Here is a 13,855-nt window from a genome sequence, read left to right as displayed (position 1 = left end):
ACATTTAGAAAAGTGACATTGGCAAATGAGCACTATTATCTATACACATATACTGTATATTATGACTATTATCTATACCCACACATACTGTATATTATTATGACTATTATCTATACACACATACTGTATATTATGACTATTATCTATACCCACACATACTGTATATTATTATGACTATTATCCATACACACATACTGTATATTATTATGACTATTATCTATACACACATACTGTATATTATTATGACTATTATCTATACATACATACTGTATATTATTATGACAATTATCTATACCCACACATACTGTATATTATTATGACTATTATCCATACACACATACTGTATATTATTATGACTATTGTCTATACCCACACATACTGTATATTATTATGACTATTATCTATACACACATACTGTATATTATTATGACTATTGTCTATACCCACACATACTGTATATTATTATGACTATTATCCATACACACATACTGTATATTATTATGACTATTATCTATACCCACACATACTGTATATTATTATGACTATTATCCATACACACATACTGTATATTATTATGACTATTATCTATACCCACACATACTGTATATTATTATGACTATTATCCATACACACACTGTATATTATGACTATTATCTATACCCACACATACTGTATATTATTATGACTATTATCTATACACACATACTGTATATTATTATGACTATTATCTATACACATACTGTATATTATGACAATTATCTATACACACATACTGTAAATTTGAATGACTACTATCTTTACACACATACTGTATATTATTATGACTATTATCTATACACATACTGTATATCATTATGACTATTATCTATACACACATACTGTATATTATTATGACTATTATCTATACACACACTGTATATTATTATGACTATTATCTATACACACACTGTATATTATTATGACAATTATGTATACACACATACTGTATATTATTATGACTATTATCTATACACTTACATACTGTATATTATTATGACTATTATCTATACACATACTGTATATTATTATGACTATTATCTATACACATACTGTATATTATGACAATTATCTATACACACACACATACTGTATATTATTATGACTTATCTATACCCACATACTGTATATTCTTATGACTATTATCTATACACACACATACTGTCAAGTCAAGTCAAGTCAACTTTATTTATATAGCACATTTTCAACAACTGTTTAGGTTGCACCAAAGTGCTTTACAGGTTAAAAAAGCATGGAGCAAACAAAAAAAAAAAAAACAAAAAAAAAAAAAAAAAAAACCCAACAACAAAAAAAAACAACAACTAAGCAAAACAAAAAACAAACAAACAAAGAACATAAACAATGAGTGTGCTAAACAAGACAATGCAAATGCAATACGGTAAAAGGGGTCGAATAAAAAGTTTTAAAAAAAAATTTGCAGAAAAAAAAAAATAATAATAATAAAAGTGCTACAAATTGAAAAATACAACTAAAGCGAAGGGGTGGGAGGGGGGGGGGGGACTAGAAATGGTGGCCTAGTGGGCGGACTCAGCTCGGGTCAAAGGCCAGCGAGAAGAGGTAGGTTTTAAGGAGGGTTTTGAAGACCCCCAGGCTCCGGGCTGACCTAATGTGGAGGGGAAGGCTGTTCCAGAGCTTAGGGGCGGCAACGGAAAAGGCTCTGTCCCCTCTGGTCTTTAGCCTGGATCTGGGGACCGCCAAAAGCATTTGGTCAGCTGACCTCAAGGCTCTAGACGAGGTATGGTGATGCAGCAGCTCGGTCAAGTATTGTGGGGCCAGACCATTTAGGGATTTAAAAACAATTAAAAGTAATTTAAAATCAATGCGGTGACGGACAGGGAGCCAGTGGAGTGAGGCCAGCACTGGGGTGATGTGCTCGCGTTTTTTGGTACTGGTGAGGAGACGGGCAGCCGCGTTTTGCACAAGCTGCAAACGGCGGAGTGATGCCTGATCAATGCCAGCGTACAGTGAGTTATTGTTGTCTAGCCGGTGTGTGATGAAGGCGTGGATAGCAGTCTCCAGGTCGCTCTGGGAGAGATAGGCCTTGGTCTTTGCTAGGGTTCTGAGATGGTAAAAGCTGGTACTAACCACTGAGCTGACCTGTTTGGTGAATTTGAAGGCACTATCAAAGATCACACCGAGATTTCTCACGGAGGACCGGATGTTTACACCCAGAGGACCAAGAGCACTGACAGACGAGACTGGAGATGTTTATTTATTATGACTATTATCTATACACACACATACTGTATATTCTTATGAATATTATCTTTACACACATACTGTATATTATTATGACTTATCTATACCCACATACTGTATATTCTTATGACTATTATCTATACACACACATACTGTATATTCTTATGAATATTATCTTTACACACATACTTTTTATTATTATGACTATTATCTATACACACACATACTGTATATCATGACTAACACACATGCCAGGTTAACTTTCAGTTTCGATCCCCGCCAATATATTGTATTGTATTGATGGGCTAAAGTGTAGAGAACTTTGTTTGCAGGTCACAAAGTGAGCAGTGGAAATGTTTCCCGAGGTCCAAACAAACAAAGTTCTGGGCCTGATCCTCCTGGCGAGGATCCATATTTCATGCGGCGGCGTGGACTGCTTGCAGAGACAAGCGGCGTAGCTCAGGGCGACGTGATGCTAGCAGCCATCAAAGCAGCGCTGAGGGGAAGAGACAAGGCGAGGAGGTGTGTGCAGAGACAAGGCGAGGAGGTGTGTGCAGAGACAAGGCGAGGAGGTGTGTGCAGAGACAAGGCGAGGAGGTGTGTGCAGAGACAAGGCGAGGAGGTGTGTGCAGAGACAAGGCGAGGAGGTGTGTGCAGAGACAAGGCGAGGAGGTGTGTGCAGAGACAAGGCGAGGAGGTGTGTGCAGAGACAAGGCGAGGAGGTGTGTGCAGAGACAAGGCGAGGAGGTGTGTGCAGAGACAAGGCGAGGAGGTGTGTGCAGGGACAAGGCGAGGAGGTGTGTGCAGAGACAAGGCGAGGAGGTGTGTGCAGAGACAAGGCGAGGAGGTGTGTGCAGAGACAAGGCGAGGAGGTGTGTGCAGGGACAAGGCGAGGAGGTGTGTGCAGGGACAAGGCGAGGAGGTGTGTGCAGAGACAAGGCGAGGAGGTGTGTGCAGACAAGGCGAGGAGGTGTGTGCAGGGACAAGGCGAGGAGGTGTGTGCAGAGACAAGGCGAGGAGGTGTGTGCAGGGACAAGGCGAGGAGGTGTGTGCAGGGACAAGGCGAGGAGGTGTGTGCAGAGACAAGGCGAGGAGGTGTGTGCAGACAAGGCGAGGAGGTGTGTGCAGGGACAAGGCGAGGAGGTGTGTGCAGGGACAAGGCGAGGAGGTGTGTGCAGGGACAAGGCGAGGAGGTGTGTGCAGAGACAAGGCGAGGAGGTGTGTGCAGGGACAAGGCGAGGAGGTGTGTGCAGGGACAAGGCGAGGAGGTGTGTGCAGAGACAAGGCGAGGAGGTGTGTGCAGACAAGGCGAGGAGGTGTGTGCAGGGACAAGGCGAGGAGGTGTGTGCAGGGACAAGGCGAGGAGGTGTGTGCAGGGACAAGGCGAGGAGGTGTGTGCAGGGACAAGGCGAGGAGGTGTGTGCAGAGACAAGGCGAGGAGGTGTGTGCAGGGACAAGGCGAGGAGGTGTGTGCAGGGACAAGGCGAGGAGGTGTGTGCAGAGACAAGGCGAGGAGGTGTGTGCAGACAAGGCGAGGAGGTGTGTGCAGGGACAAGGCGAGGAGGTGTGTGCAGGGACAAGGCGAGGAGGTGTGTGCAGGGACAAGGCGAGGAGGTGTGTGCAGGGACAAGGCGAGGAGGTGTGTGCAGAGACAAGGCGAGGAGGTGTGTGCAGGGACAAGGCGAGGAGGTGTGTGCAGAGACAAGGCGAGGAGGTGTGTGCAGGGACAAGGCGAGGAGGTGTGTGCAGGGACAAGGCGAGGAGGTGTGTGCAGGGACAAGGCGAGGAGGTGTGTGCAGGGACAAGGCGAGGAGGTGTGTGCAGGGACAAGGCGAGGAGGTGTGTGCAGGGACAAGGCGAGGAGGTGTGTGCAGGGACAAGGCGAGGAGGTGTGTGCAGGGACAAGGCGAGGAGGTGTGTGCAGGGACAAGGCGAGGAGGTGTGTGCAGGGACAAGGCGAGGAGGTGTGTGCAGGGACAAGGCGAGGAGGTGTGTGCAGGGACAAGGCGAGGAGGTGTGTGCAGGGACAAGGCGAGGAGGTGTGTGCAGGGACAAGGCGAGGAGGTGTGTGCAGGGACAAGGCGAGGAGGTGTGTGCAGGGACAAGGCGAGGAGGTGTGTGCAGAGACAAGGCGAGGAGGTGTGTGCAGAGACAAGGCGAGACATTTTTTGTGCTCCCCTTTTTTTTAGAAAAGTATCGAAATAATTTTGGTACTGGTACCAAAATATTGGTATCGGGACAAAATGTATATATATATATATATATACATATACATAGTATATATATATATATATATACAGTATATATATATATATATATATATATATATATATATATATATATATATATATATATATATATATATATATATATATATATATATATATATATATATATATATATATATATATATATATATGTTTGTGGGAGGAGCCATCACAAGTATAAACAAAGTCTTGATGGATGTAATATTTTGAGTTGTTGTGTTTTATTGTGTCTATGAATGGTGTCAGTTATCATTAATAACCAGCGAGGACTAGGCGACATGACTATGTGTGTGTACTGTAGTGTGTACTGTAACGTGTCCACAATCTAGCGTTCCAGCGACCTTCTTTAGCATGGACGTGTTCCCGCAGCCGCCACTGATAGGCCGGTGGCGGCGGAGGCAGCTTATCCGTGCTGGTTGCGGCCCCGCCCGTCCCGTGGAGGCGGCGTGACAGGCTTAGCGTGGATATGAGGGGATGTGTTATCTGCTCAATTCCAAATTCATAAATCTTTGAGATCAGATGAAATTGAAGCAGCTTGAAAAGCTCGGGGGGTGGGGGGGGATTGACACGTCTGAGTGGCTCTGTGGGCGCCATGGCTGCATGCTAATGTACTTTGTATGTACTCAGCAGTGAGGGTGCATTGTGGCCCCTATTACCCCCATGCATGCATGCATCGTGGCCCCTATTACCCCCACACATGCATGCATTCATGAGGTTCCCACTGATCCACCGGCACACCTTATTTACCTTCCAACGTCACGTCTTCATCGCAAAGCTCCTTCAACACACCATACCTACTAAAAAAATTAATTAAAAATTAAAATAAAAAAATAAATAAAAAATCCAGAGGGAACTCTACGGAGCCCCTAAAGGGACATGGGGTAAATATTTTTTGTAATTTTTTATTTTACTTTTTTTTTAGACATGTATCTCGTGCGCATGTCTAAAATCAAAAAAATATATATATATATAATTATTTATTTTTATGATTTTATAAAAATAAACTTTTTTTTTTTTTTTAGACGCGCATGTCTAAAATCAAAAAAAAAAAAATATAATTATTTACTTTTATTTTTACGATTTTATAAAAATAAACTTTTTTTTTTTTTAGACATGTATCTCGTGCGCATGTCTAAAATCAAAAAAATATATTTATAATAATTTACTTTTATTTTTACAATTTTATAAAAAGAAACTTTTTTTTTTTAGACATGTATCTCGTGCGCATGTTTAAAATAAAAAAATATATATATAATTATTTACTTTTATTTTTATGATTTTATAAAAATAAACTTTTTTTTTTTAGACATGTATCTCGTGTGCATGTTTAAAATAAAATATATATATATATAATTATTTACTTTTATTTTTATGATTTTATAAAAATAAACTTTTTCTTTTTTTTTTAGACATGTATCTCGTGTGCATGTCTAAAATCAAAAAAATATATTTATAATAATTTACTTTTATTTTTACTATTTTATAAAAAGAAACTTTTTTTTTTTAGACATGTATCTCGTGCGCATGTTTAAAATCAAAAAAATATATATATAATTATTTACTTTTATTTTTATGATTTTATAAAAATAAACTTTTTTTTTTTTAGACATGTATCTCGTGTGCATGTTTAAAATCAAAAAAATATATATATAATTATTTACTTTTATTTTTATTTTATAAAAATAAACTTTTTTTTTTTTTTAGACATGTATCTCGTGTGCATGTCTAAAATAAAAATAAAAAAAAATAATTATTTACTTTTATTTTTATGATTTTATAAAAAGAAACTTTTTTTTTTTAGACATGTATCTCGTGCGCATGTCTAAAATCAAAAAAATATATTTATAATAATTTACTTTTATTTTTACGATTTTATAAAAAGAAACTTTTTTTTTTTTAGACATGTATCTCTTGCGCATGTCTAAAATAAAAAAATATATATATAATTATTTACTTTTATGATTTTATAAAAATAAACTTTTTTTTTTTTAGACATGTTTCTCGTGCGCATGTCTAAAATCAAAAAAATATATTTATAATAATTTACTTTTATTTTTACGATTTTATAAAAATAAACTTTTTTTTTTAGACATGTATCTCGTGCGCATGTCTAAAATAAAAATAAAATATATATAATTATTTATTTTTATTTTTGTGATTTTATAAAAATAAACTTTTCTTTTTTTTTAGACATGTATCTCGTGTGCATGTCTAAAATCAAAAAAATATATATAATAATTTATTTTTATTTTTATGATTTTATAAAAAGAAACTTTTTTTTTTAGACATGTATCTCGTGCGCACAAGATAGTTTCTCGTGCGCACGAGATACATGTCTAAAAATATATATATATGCATATATAATATATATATATTTTTTAATAATTTTATAAAAAGTTTCTCGTGCGCACGAGATACATGTCTAAAATAAATAAATAAATGAATAAATTATTTTAAAAACTGATATCCCTCATGTCCCCTTAGGGGTTCCGTAGAACTCTCCTGAAGGAATCAATAAAGTACTATATACCTATCTATCTATGTGACGGGAGGACAAAATGCATAAAATATATTTTGGATTTCATGATTCGACTAAATGGCTGAACAGTACAGATTCTATTCCATGCCAAACATGTTTCAGGAACAATTTAACAAATCAACCAATCTGTGCTCCAGACAAAAAAAAACAAAAAACAAGGAGATACACCAAGGAGAGAGAGGCCAGGAGAATAAACAAGCTGTTCTCCACTGAACCAGCCAAGGTGTACTCTCAGTGGCAGGGAAAACAACAACAACCAGTCAGACCCACCAAAAACTAAGGCGGAAAAATACTGGAAAGACATACGGGAAAGAGAGGCATCACACATGGTTAGTGGACCTGAGAGCTCTAGTTTTCTATTCTGGCTCTCAAATCGATCATAACTTCGCCTTGCATAGCGGAAAGCTTCTCCGAGATGTTATCCAATTTGCCTGCTTGTTCTTTCTCTGTGTGCAACATGTTTAGCTAAAGTTAAAGTTAAAGTACCAGTCACACACACAAACGAGGTGTGGCGAAATTATTCTCTGCATTTGACCCATCACCCTTGTTCACCCCCTGAGAGGTGAGGGGAGCAGTGAGCAGCAGCGGTGCCGCGCCCGGGAATCATTTTTGGTGATTTAACCCCCAATTCCAACCCTTGATGCTGAGTGCCAAGCAGGGAGGTAATGGCTCCCATTTTTATAGTCTTTGGTATGACTCGGCCGGGGTTTGTAGCCTCATCCTCCAGTGATAATAATACATGTAGGGAATTAAGTTTGTTTGCTGCAGTGGAGGTGATGATGATTGGTGGAGCGGCTCCACACTGTGTATGGACACCATAAAGGATCGGCTTCGAAGAGAAACGTTCAAAATTGGCCGATCACTTTTATTTACCAAATCGAGCCGATACTGATCGGTATCAGTCTGAAAGTAATTGCATTGCGTTTTTGGAGGTGAAAATGTGGTTATATCCCTGGAAAACAACATTTAAGTCATTAAAAAAAAGCACACCCTTTTTTAAAACTGTATTAAAATACAATAAAGGGACTTTTGTTGCGAAAGGGTTAGGGTCCAAAGTGTGGCCCCGGGGGCCAAATGCGGCCAATTTTTTAATCACCCCTGACACAGTCTAAAAATGTTATTAAAAAACAAATAAAAAAAAGTGGAATGAAAGAGCAAACAGGTGAAATGTAACAATGTTGACTTTAAAAAAATTCATATTTTTTTACTTTGAAACTGTCATTACTCAAAAAACATTGACTTAAAATCAACGTTATGACCAATTTCAAGCTTCAATTACTACACAACACATTTTTGAGGAAAATATTGCATATTTTTGTGTGTTTGCTGTAAAAAAGCAATGATTTCTTTGACAAAAAGGGCAAAAAACAGACCAAAAAACGAGTTAAAACATAGAAAAAACTTCTAATCAAAGTTTGAATTATTTTTACGAGTGGGACCCTTTTGGCTTCTCGACTATTAAAGAGGTACTTTTTTCATTTCTCAAAATCTAATAATTAATTAAGATATATGTTATGAATTATTGACTTATTTAGGGGTCTAATTATTATAATTATTGTATTATTATGAACAAAAATCAATGTTTTGGATTATTCACCCATTTCAAGCTCCAATTACATCACAACAAATATTACACTTTGAAATATTTTTGAGGAAAATACTGCATATTTTGTGTGTTTACCATAAACAAAAAAAAAAACGTTTGCTTTGACAAAAAGGGCCAAAAAACTGACTAAAAAACTCATGAAAACATACGAAAAAAATACTATTTAAAAAAGTTTGAATTATTTTTACGAGTGGGACACTTTTGGATTCCCAACAATTAAAGAGGGACATTTTATTATTTCATTTGTCAAAAACTAACAATGAATTAAAATCAATGTTATGAATTATTGACTTATTTAAGGGTCTAATTACTTCCCATCAAATATTGCACTTTGAGATATTTTTAGGGGGGAAATACTGCATATTTTGTGTTTTTGGCATAAAAAAAACAGGTTTTCTTTGACAAAAAGTGCAAAAAACAGACCAAAAAAAACGAATTCAAACATAGAAAAAACTTGTAATGGAAGGATAGACCTGAAGTTGATCGAGACACTTCAGTGACATTTTAAAATAAAACTTAAAAAAAGTGAAGTTTTAATTATTTTTATGAGTGGTACCATTTTGGATTCTCAACAATTAAAGAGGTACTTTTTTCATTTCTCAAAAAGTAATAATTAATTAAAATATATGTTATGAATTATTGACTTATTGAAGGGTCTAATTATTATTATTTATTATGAACAAAAAAATCAATGTTTTGAATTATTTACCCATTTCAAGCTCCAATTACATCACAACAAATATTACACTTTGAAATATTTTTGAGGAAAATATTGCATATTTTGTGTGTTTGCTGCAAACAAAAAAAAAACGTTTTCGTTGACAAAAAGGGCAAAAAATAGAACAAAAAACGAATTAAAACATATAAAAAACTTGTAATGGAAGGATAGACCTGAAGTTGATCGAGACACTTCAGCGAAATATTAAAATAAAACTTAAAAAAAGTAAAGTTTGAATTATTTTTATGAGTGGGACACTTTTGGATTCTCGACAATTAAGGTTAAAAAAAGTACATCCTTTTTTTAAACTGTATTTAATTTGTTTGGATTCACGTAAGGGACTTTTGTTGTGAAAGGGTTAGGGTCCAAAGTGTGGCCCCGGGGGCCAAATGCGGCCAATTTTTTAATCACCCCTGACACAGTCTAAAAATATTATTAAAAATCTAACAAAAAAAAGTGGAATAAAAGAGCAAACAGGTGAAATGTAACAATGTTGACTTTAAAAAAATAAATATTTTTTTACTTTGAAACTGTCATTACTCAAAAAACACTGACTTAAAATCTACGTTATGACCAATTTCAAGCTCCAATTACTACACAACACATTTTTGAGGAAAATATTGCATATTTTTGTGTGTTTGCCGCAAAAAACAATGATTTCTTTGACAAAAAAGGGCAAAAAACAGACCAAAAAACGAATTAAAACATAGAAAAAACTTCTAATCAAAGTTTGAATTATTTTTATGAGTGGGACCCTTTTGGATTCTCGACTATTAAAGAGGTACTTTTTTCATTTCTCAAAATCTAATAATTAATTAAGATATATGTTATGAATTATTGACTTATTTAGGGGTCTAATTATTATAATTATTGTATTATTATGAACAAAAATCAATGTTTTGGATTATTCACCCATTTCAAGCTCCAATTACATCACAACAAATATTACACTTTGAAATATTTTTGAGGAAAATATTGCATATTTTGTGTGTTTACCATAAACAAAAAAAACCCATTTTCTTTGACAAAAAGGGCCAAGAAACTGACTAAAAAACTAATGAAAACATACGAAAAAAATACTATTTAAAAAAAGTTTGAATTATTTTTACGAGTGGGACACTTTTGGATTCCCAACAATTAAAGAGGGACATTTTATTATTTAATTTCTCAAAAACTAACAATGAATTAAAATCAATGTTATGAATTATTGACTTATTTAAGGGTCTAATTACTTCACATCAAACATTGCACTTTGAGATATTTTTAGGGGGGAAATACTGCATATTTTGTGTTTTTGGCATAAAAAAAACAGGTTTTCTTTGACAAAAAAAAACAGACAAAAAAAACTAATTAAAACATACAAAAAACTTGTAATGGAAGGACAGACCTGAAGTTGATCGAGACACTTCAGCGACATATTAAAATAAAACTTAAAAAAAGTAAAGTTTGAATAATTTTTTTGAGTGGGACCCTTTTGGATTCTCAACAATTAAAGTACTTAGAGGTACTTTTTTCATTTCTCAAAAACTAATAATTAATTAAAATATATGTTATGAATTATTGACTTATTTAAGGGTCTAATTATTATTATTATTATGAATTATTGACTTATTTAAGGGTCTAATTATTATTATTATTATGAATTATTGACTTATTTAAGGGTCTATTTACTTCACAACAAATATTCCACTTTGAAATATTTTTGAGGAAAATATTGCATATTTTGTGTGTTTTTGCCGTAAATAAAAATTACTTTTTCTTTGACAAAAAGGGCAAAAAACAGACAAAAAACCTCATGAAAACATAGAAAAAAATAAAATAAAATACTACTTAAAAAAAAGTTTGAATTATTTTAATGAGTGGGACGCTTTTGGATTCCCAACAATTAAAGAGGGACATTTTATTATTTCATTTCTCAAAAACTAATAATTAGTTAAAATATATGTTATGAATTATTGACCTTTTTAAGGGTCTAATTATTATTATTGTTATTTATTATGAACAAAAAATCAATGTTTTGAATTATTTACCAATTTCAAGCTCCAATTACATCACAACAAATATTACACTTTGAAATATTTTTGAGGAAAATACTGCATATTTTGTGTGTTTGCCATAAACAAAAAAAAACGTTTTCTTCTACAAAAAGGGCAAAAAAATGACTAAAAAACTTGAATAATTTTTACAAGTGGGACACTTTTGGATTCCCAACAATTAAAGAAGGAATGCAAATATTCTTGTCCAGCTTAAGTGCTAGTGTGTGCTTAGCTGTTGTGTAGACGCTAGCTCCTAGTAGCCTATATTTTATCTTCTGTAGAATACTTTACTAAAATAATAGAAATTACCAACCATTTTTGCTTCTTAATAATTAAGCTTATTGTTCGCACAAGACTGCTTGTATCACACATGATATCACACTCAACTAAACAGTGCAGGACTGCTTCTATCGCACATGATATCACACACAAAGTAAACACGCTGCAGGACTGCTTGTATCGCACATGATATCACACACAAGTAAACACGCTGCAGGGCTGCTTGTATAACACATGATATCCCACACAAGTAAACACGCTGCAGGACTGCTTGTATCGCACATGATATCACACAAGTAAACACGCTGCAGGACTGCATGTATCGCACATGATGTCACACACAAGTAAACACGCTGCAGGACTGCTTGTATCGCACATGATATCACACAAGTAAACACGCTGCAGGACTTCTTGTATCGCACATGATATCACACAAGTAAACACGCTGCAGGACTGCATGTATCGCACATGATGTCACACACAAGTAAACACGCTGCAGGACTGCTTGTATCGCACATGATATCACACAAGTAAACACGCTGCAGGACTGCATGTATCGCACATGATGTCACACACAAGTAAATACGCTGCAGGACTGCTTGTATCGCACATGATATCACACAAGTAAACACGCTGCAGGACTGCATGTATCGCACATGATGTCACACACAAGTAAACCCGCTGCAGGACTGCTTGTATCGCACACGATATCACACACAAGGGAACACTCTGCAGGACTGCTTGTATCGCACATGATATCACACAAGTAAACACGCTGCAGGACTGCATGTATCGCACATGATGTCACACACAAGTAAACACTCTGCAGGGCTGCTTGTATCGCACATGATGTCACCCAGAAGTAAACACACTGCAGGACTGCTTGTATCACACATGATATCACACACAAGTAAACACTCTGCAGGACTGCATGTATCGCACATGATGTCCCCCAGAAGTAAACACGCTGCAGGACTGCTTGTATCGCACATTATATCACACACAAGTAAACCCGCTGCAGGACTGCTTGTATCGCACATGATATCACACACAAGTGAACACTCTGCAGGACTGCTTGTATCGCACATGATATCACACAAGTAAACACGCTGCAGGATTGCATGTATCGCACATTATGTCACACACAAGTAAACACTCTGCAGGGCTGCTTGTATCGCACATGATGTCACCCAGAAGTAAACACACTGCAGGACTGCTTGTATCACACATGATATCACACACAAGTAAACACTCTGCAGGACTGCATGTATCGCACATGATGTCCCCCAGAAGTAAACACGCTGCAGGACTGCTTGTATCGCACATGATATCACACACAAGTAAACACGCTGCAGGACTGCTTGTATTGTACATGATATCACACACAAGTAAACACGCTGCAGGACTGCATGTATCGCACATGATATCACACACAAGTAAACACTGTACAGGACTGCATGTATCGCACATGATATCACAAAGAAGTAAACACGCTGCAGGACTGCTTGTATCGCACACGATGTTACCCAGAAGTAAACACACTGCAGGACTGCCTGTATCGCACATGATATCACACACAAGTAAACACTCTGCAGGACTGCATGTATTGCACATGTCACACAGAAGTAGACACGCTGCAGGACTGCTTGTATTGCACATGATATCACACACAAGTAAACACGCTGCAGGGCTGCTTGTATCGCACATGATATCACACACAAGTAAACACGCTGCAGGGCTGCTTGTATCGCACATGATATCTCACACAAGTAAACTAACAATGAATTAAAAACAATGGGGGAAATACTGCATATTTTGTGTTTTTGACATTAAAAAAACAGGTTTTCTTTGTCAAAAAGGGCATAAAACAAACAAACAAAAAAATAAACGTATTATCGACCAGTGGATCTGAAGTTGATTTAGAGAATTACATGTTCAAAGTAAAGTAATAACGATCATGATAATTGGCATTGCTCAAAAAATAATAATGAATCAAAAATCAATGTAATGAATTGTTGACTTACCTACTTAGTCTGTAGATGTGATGTGACCCCAGAACGCAGGAGAGGAGGACAACGTGCAGGTAAGACATGTATTTCCTGATTAAAACAAACATTGCATTATGGTAAACACCAGATGAGCGTGCAGCGAACA

The sequence above is a fragment of the Entelurus aequoreus genome, linkage group LG28 (genome assembly GCF_033978785.1).
Source record: "Entelurus aequoreus isolate RoL-2023_Sb linkage group LG28, RoL_Eaeq_v1.1, whole genome shotgun sequence".
Taxonomy (NCBI): Eukaryota; Metazoa; Chordata; class Actinopteri; order Syngnathiformes; family Syngnathidae; genus Entelurus; species Entelurus aequoreus.
Note: the sequence above shows the minus strand (reverse complement) of the source record.